Genomic DNA, 7,746 nt, shown 5'->3' on the forward strand with positions numbered 1-7,746 from the left:
TGGGAGTTGTCTTACCAACTCTGAGAGGCCAATTAATTAAGAGAAAAAAAACTTTTGAAGTGATAATCAAGCTAGGCCAGTACAGACAATTTGATAATAGGTGTGAGAGTACTTACACGGGGAGATAGAGTCAATGTTTGTAATGGCTCAGCCATTCCCAGTCCTTATTCAAACCGGAGTTGATTGTGTCTAGCTAACAGACAGCAAACCCCCCAAAGACAGGGATAGAGCCCAGGAATCGAGATGGTGGGGAAATTTCATTGAAACCGTTTCTGTCCGAAAATCCCATTCAAACTAAACCAGTTTGTTTCTTGAAATCATATCAAGTGGCATGAAAATTCTTTGCAAAAATATTTTGTTGCAAAACAAAAGCATCTTCTGTGTCACAAAAAGAACAGGAGTACGTGTTTGTCTCGTCGCACACAAAGAGGAGACACTTAGATCTCAAAAATTAGATAAGATGTTTCAGTCTGAGCTAAGTAGTTGCTGCTCTTAACTAGCTAACCTGGTGGCTGAACTTTGTGATTTTGTCCTCACCCACAACTATTTCACATTTGGGGACAATATATACCTTCAAGTCAGCGGCACTGCTATGGGTACCCGCATGGCCCCACAATATGCCAACATTTTTATGGCTGACTTAGAACAACGCTTCCTTAGCTCTCATCCCCTAACGCCCCTACTCTACTTGCGCTACATTGATGACATCTTCATCATCTGGACCCATGGAAAAGAAGCCCTTGAGGAATTTCACCATGATTTCAATAATTTCCATCCCACCATCAACCTCAGCCTAGACCAATCCACACAAGCGGTCCATTTCCTGGACACTACTGTGCTAATAAGCGATGGTCACATCAATACCACCCTATACCGGAAACCTACTGACCGCTACACTTACCTACATGCCTCCAGCTTCCATCCAGGACACACCACACGATCCATTGTCTACAGCCAAGCTCTAAGATATAACCGCATTTGCTCCAATCCCTCGGATAGAGACAAGCACCTACAAGATCTCTATCAAGCATTCTTAAAACTACAATACCCACCTGCTGAAGTGAAAAAACAGATTGACAGAGCCAAACGAGTACCCAGAAGTCACCTCCTACAAGACAGGCCCAACAAAGAAAATAACAGAACACCACTAGCTGTCACCTTCAGCCCCCAACTAAAACCTCTCCAGCGCATCATCAGAGATCTACAACCTATCCTGAAAGATGATCCTTTACTCTCACAGATCTTGGGAGACAGACCTGTCCTCGCTTACAGACAACCCCCCAACCTAAAGCAAATACTCACCAGCAACCACACATCACTGAACAAAACCACTAACCCAGGAACCTATCCTTGTAACAAACCCCGATGCCAACTCTGTCCACATATCTATTCAAGTGACATCATCATAGGACCTAATCACGTCAGCCATACCATCAGGGGCTTGTTCACCTGCACATCTACCAATGTGATATATGCCATCATGTGCCAGCAATGCCCCTCTGCCATGTACATTGGCCAAACCGGACAGTCTCTACGCAAAAGAATTAATGGACACAAATCTGACATCAGGAATCAAAATACTCAAAAACCAGTGGGAGAACACTTTAACCTGTCTGGTCATTCAGTGACAGACCTGCGGGTGGCTATATTACAACAGAAAAACTTCAAAAACAGACTCCAAAGAGAGACTGCAGAGCTAGAATTGATATGCAAACTAGACAAAATCAACTCCGGTTTGAATAAGGACTGGGAATGGCTGAGCCATTACAAACATTGACTCTATCTCCCCGTGTAAGTACTCTCACACCTATTATCAAACTGTCTGTACTGGCCTAGCTTGATTATCACTTCAAAAGTTTTTTTTCTCTTAATTAATTGGCCTCTCAGAGTTGGTAAGACAACTCCCACCTGTTTATGCTCTCTGTATGTGTGTATATATATCTCCTCAATATATGTTCCATTCTATATGCATCCGAAGAAGTGGGCTGTAGTCCACGAAAGCTTATGCTCTAATAAATTTGTTAGTCTCTAAGGTGCCACAAGTACTCCTGTTCTTCTTTTTGCGGATACAGACTAACACGGCTGTTACTCTGAAACCTGTCCCGCTCTCCACTGCCTGGTCTGCACCACTTTCCTAGTGGCTGGGATGGGAATCCAGGCCCACCCTCTGCTCTGGTTCCAGCTCAGGAACCCTCTAGTCAGTAACCATGGCCTGTTCCATCCTGGACCTTACTGCCTTTCCTCTGAGCCTTTCCTACCTTTTGGCTCTCCTCCCCTCTCTGAGTTTACCCAGTCGCACACCTCCCTCCTCTCAGAGAGTGACTGCAGACTACTTCCCTGCAGCCCCCTTCTGCTCTTAGTTCTTGGGCTTTCTACAGGCTCTGCCTGTTCCTGTCCAACGGAGCCTCATCTAATCAATCTCTGCTCCCAGGTGCTGCCTGGGCAGTTAATTGGCCGACCTAGATACCTTAACCCTTTCAGGTCTTGTGTGGGGTGGACACCCCACCACCATATTTCTATTCTGCAGAGTGCTGAAGCATTGGGGCCTATGGAATAACTGAAAATAAGGGCAGGTAAGCAACCCCCACCCCCCAGGGAAAAAATATTGCACCCAGTCTCTAAGGCAGAGATGTCTCCGTGCAAAGCAGTTTTCTGCTCTTGCTCCGTGTACCAGGGGAGTTGAATCTGGGGCTTTCTTTCTTTCTTCAGCCTGGTCCCCTCTGCCCTCCCCTAAAAAACAAAAAACAAACAACCCCCCCACCCCCAAAATGGTAAAATGAAAAGGATGATTTATTTCCACTGCGGGAGAAAACAAATAGTCCTTAACTTACACAGTGTCTTGTAAAGCGGTAGAGTCTTTCTGCGTAAGCAAGATGGCAGATTTCTGAGTTGCTCATCATTCTTGTTCCAATGTACTGGCCTGGAGCAGGAGAGCACTTTCCCTCAGGGGCCCTTCCTCAACCTTCCTGTGGCCCCTCTATAAGCCCTGGCTGTAATGAACGACTAGTTAACCCCTTCCCTGCCTACCTGACTGTGGAGTACAGACACACATCACCAGCTCTTTGTATTTTTATATCTTTATATCTAGATAGACATATAGATATTCAATGTGTGCCTCTATGTAATTCCCTCTCTGCATCAAAAGAAAAAGCCACCAAAATGCATTCCTCAGTAAGGCAAAGTAAAAAGAAAGAAAAGAAAAAAAAGGCAAAATTGTGATTTGTAGATAAATCTAGTTATGATAAGCTAAAGACAATTTTTAAAAGGTCCCTATTAATAATTTTGAAATGTTTCCAAATACCATAATGCTAAAATTCCTTTTCTGATGTATTTTCCAAACTTCTTAGAAAAATTCTACCAGGAGATAGGATGTGGCATATGAAATTTCATGGGGATGGCCTTTTGTGTGTGTTTGGTGGAGGGGAGGCATGAGCGTGGGGTTGAAATCTGCTACAGTTCACATAAAAGCCAGAGTTTTCAAAATTAGCCTTAAATTAGGCTCCTAAACCTGTTTAAGTACCTATGGGTGGGATTTTCAAATGCACTTAAGTAATTTATCAAAGGTCTTGTTGACTTCAAACTGTAATCCTGTAGCCTGTTTAAAGCATTTCAGCTTTCTTGACTTGTGGAAGTGCGATATATTGGAAATGGTGTTGGGTGCAAATATAGCACAGGCTGTTTGCTTATCAGTTTGATGTTAGGTTTGTGGTGTTCTTACAAGAAGGATGTTATTGAGGACTTGGGCTTTTTCAGCATAGATGAGTGTTTTAAATGTAAAACTTCTTAGTAGAAAAAATTTCTATAGCAAAATTCTACTAATAATTAAGAAACTAATTAAAAATATGAGAACAAAACATCCACTTTAGCAGGTAAAGACTAAAATAGGAAACAGGTAGAGCAATAGCAATATGTAAATACAATCTGAATTAATAATAAAAATTATGATACCAAGCTCTTACATAATGCTTTTTTCAGTAGATTTCAAATCAATTTACAAAGAAAGTCAGTATCATTATCCACATTTAAATTATATATAAAAAAAAACAATTAAATATATATTTTTTAAATTGTATCTATCCTGCATGTGACCTACCTTGGAACTTGAGCAAGGTCTTCAAAGGTGAAAAACTAGTGCAGTAAGCAACTTTTCCATCAGTCTCTTAACAGAGCAGTTAGATATTCCTTTGCCTGCAGCATGTACTAGCCTTCATTTTTACAGAGATTATTTAGAAAGTGGTGCAATAGCAGATGCAATTTTCTGTTTCCTGGGATCATCTGGCTATCATAGATATACTCTTCTGATTCTTGTATGTGTTAGCACACTTTTTAATTAATATGCATCAAAAATATAATTCCAAAACACTTAAACTAGAAAATTGCAAAGGGACAACTTCCTTGTTTGGCAGGATAACTGTAAAGTTAACTACCAAGAATAAAAATCCACCATTCAGAACAATATACAGGAATGTGCATTTGGGCTGAAATTCAGTGCAGTGGGTCAGTGTCAGACCCTCTGTGAAACCTTAAATTCAATGGATTTGCCATGGGTAGATGAGTTTATACTCCTTGTGTATTATGCAGCAGAGACTCTGCATTGGCTCCAAACAGGCCTGTGCAAGAGGTGGAATCTGGGGTAAGGCTACTGGATCTGCCGGATGTATATCCAATGATGCAAAATCCTTGCACAGGAGGGCCAATGGCAATTAATCCAGCCTACAAGCTGGCCCAGAAGCTGCAGAGGGGCTGTGACACAGCTCTGCAGCCTGCCCATAGATTGAGCTGTTCCCCAGCCTTGGCGGGATTCTCCACACTCATCGCATTTTCTTGAGTGGGAATAAATATGTATGCCTTTTTTGCATAGTTTTTCTGAAAGGTGATTATTGTTTTTCTTACGATAGTCAAATGCACCTGGGCAAACCAACTGCACCAGTTATTATCCTCCTCTGCACCACTTAATAAATCATCTCCATAAATGTGGAGTCTAGCACTAGATGAAATGCTGAAGAAAATGGAATGTCAGGCTGTTCTTTGAGTTTGTCTGGACTTCCTGCAGAAGCCAGAGCGCAGAGTGGCTTAATGGACAAACATTTCAGCTTTGGAGGCCTGGCTCGAATTCTTAGTGAAATCACAAATGAAAATTAAGTTGTTGATTTTCCTCCTGGTACCCATTTGTGCACATCAAGAGACTCTTCCACCATTTAGAATGATCAGCAGTTTTTGCTCAAGAGGTGCATGCTAGCATTATATGCTGTCACCCTTCTACTGCGATGTAGCTGAGATCCAGGCCTTGAAATCCACTTCCCAGTGGGGGAGAAATCAATTGTGTGGAGGCTGGACATATTCCTAGTACAACTTGTTCTATTTACTCACAAGTTGGAACATAGGGGTCCTAAACAGCATACAGAAAACCCCCTCGGCCAAAATACCAGTGCCCCGTGCACAGGAAGCAACTCTGCTCTCTGCCTTAATTTCTGTAACTAGTCAATTTTAGGGTAAACTCTTAAGCTCAGGCAGAACCAGTCAAGGGCCTGACCTCCTTGCCTGGGACTCCCAGAGCCCAGCAGGAATGTGAGCAGTAGGGCAGGAGCTACTCAGCTTCTTTGCAATGCAGCAACCAGCCAGAAGAGGAGATGCTGAGCAGGTGCAGCAGGGAAAGGAAAGCTGCTGCTCAGAGCACACCTACCTTATAGCAGAGTTGTTCCTGAGGCCACAGTGGGAGACAGAGTCCCCCTGTCTTGTCCCTGCCATTACAGGGACGATTCAAACACTTCAGGTTAACAACCGTAGGACATGGTTCAGGGTACACATTTTCAATTCATAATAAAATTAAAAAGCTTCATTTTTTTTTCTGCTACTGACATAATCACCAATTAATGGGTGTGAAATATTAACAAAAATATTACTGGACATTTTTTCACTTTCATTATAAACTTGAAAACAAACCCATTCAGCCAATGCATAAATACTAGTGGTTCCCAAACTTGTTCCGCCGCTTGTGCAGGGAAAGCCCCTGGCGGGCCAGACCGGTTTGTGTACCTGCAGCGTCCGCAGGTTCGGCCGATCACGGCTCCCAGTGGCTGCGGTTCGCTGCCGAGGGCCGTACTGGCTGCCGCTTCCAGCAGCTCCCATTGGCCTGGAGCAACGAACCGCAGTCACTGGGAGCCGTGATCGGCCGAACCTGCAGACGTGGCAGGTACACAAACCAGCCCAGCCCGCCAGGGGCTTTCCCTGCACAAGCAGCGGAACAAGTTTGGGAATTACTGATATATGCCATGCTGTGCCCGCAAGGGGGGCCGTGATACCGGTGAAAGAATGACACTCAGTGCCTGAGAGTAAAAAGCAAGGCTTTACTGAGGGAAGAACTTACACTCCAAGTGGTGCGGGGAGGGGAGCCTCTTGAGACGCGCGGAGGAGCTGTGGGGGATTCTGGCCGTCCGGGACAGCTGGCCAGGCAGGACTCCACTGAAGGGAGTCCGCTACAATGCTATATCCCCCCGCGCTTATCTCAAGGTTACATGGGGTCAACAGCTGGCTACGTTCATTTCATTCATAAATCGTACTCATTATATAAGCTAACTTGTTTACAGACAAAAACGTGCTGAACTATACTAAACTACATTTTGGCGGGGTCTGCCGAACAAAGTTCATTGCATGGCCTTCAACGACACAGCCTGCATCTTCCGTTCGCATTCAGTCACATTCTCAGTCCGCCACTTAGCTCCTCGCCAAGCTTCCGCAACCTGTCCCCTACACTCCACCCCTTGGCGGACTGAGGTGTGTTAGTTTAGTCACTGCCACCAGCGCACAGTGAGCGCGCGCGCCCGTTTGGGTGTTGCCAGCCGGGCCAGGAGGGTGGAGAAGCAGTTTATGCAGCATTGTAGGAGGACAAATAAACATACAAATCCCAGTAGTCCCATTAATAACAGGAGTCCGATGAGTCTCCCCCAGGCGCCGAGATCCGGAAGCCAGGGGATTAGCCATTGCCAAGAGCCATTCCATGCAAAGGCCTCAGAGCCTACATCATGTAACACTTTCAAGTGGGCCATCATATTGTGAACATCAGTTTCAATGCACTTATCCTGATTTGAATAAAAACAACAACTTTCATTAATCGAGGCACAAACACCACCTTGGGCAGCTAGTAAATAATCCAGCACCATGCGATTTTGCCATACTACTTGCGATAGAGCAGTTACCTCTAATTGCAAAGCGTGGATTGCATCTATGGTATCATTTTCTATAATCTCTAACGTGGCTGAAATATTTACAATAGCGCGCTCTAATTCAGCCACCCCTAGCCAGGGGAGGAAAGCGTGGACGAATTGATGAAAGCCTGTGGGTCGCTGCACAATGGGGTTTGTGCTCCGTCGTGAACGTGTCACCAATATATAATTGTGCACTGCACGAGCTTGCATAGTGTGCATTCCAATAGGGGAGAAGCCGTCCCACTGTGCACCGTCCGTACCATTGGTTGGGTAGGGTTTTATACGCCCAGCGGCCACATTGCCAGTACAACCCTGGCAGCCCTGCTGTGAGGAGCCATATGCTGCCTGAGGTGTTGCGACACCAGCTGTTGGAGCCCTGGTTATACTGAGGCCAGTAATGGGTGTGCGGGATATGCCCGCGTCTAATCGTATTGAGGAGCGTTTTCCATACGGGTGTGCTGGTGTTGAAATAGTACAAAAACCCATGGGTATGTAGTCCCCACTCGCCCCAGTGCCACCATCGATGGCAGAGGGTGGTGCC

The sequence above is a fragment of the Chrysemys picta genome, chromosome 1, assembly GCF_011386835.1.
Source record: "Chrysemys picta bellii isolate R12L10 chromosome 1, ASM1138683v2, whole genome shotgun sequence".
Classification (NCBI taxonomy): domain Eukaryota; kingdom Metazoa; phylum Chordata; order Testudines; family Emydidae; genus Chrysemys; species Chrysemys picta.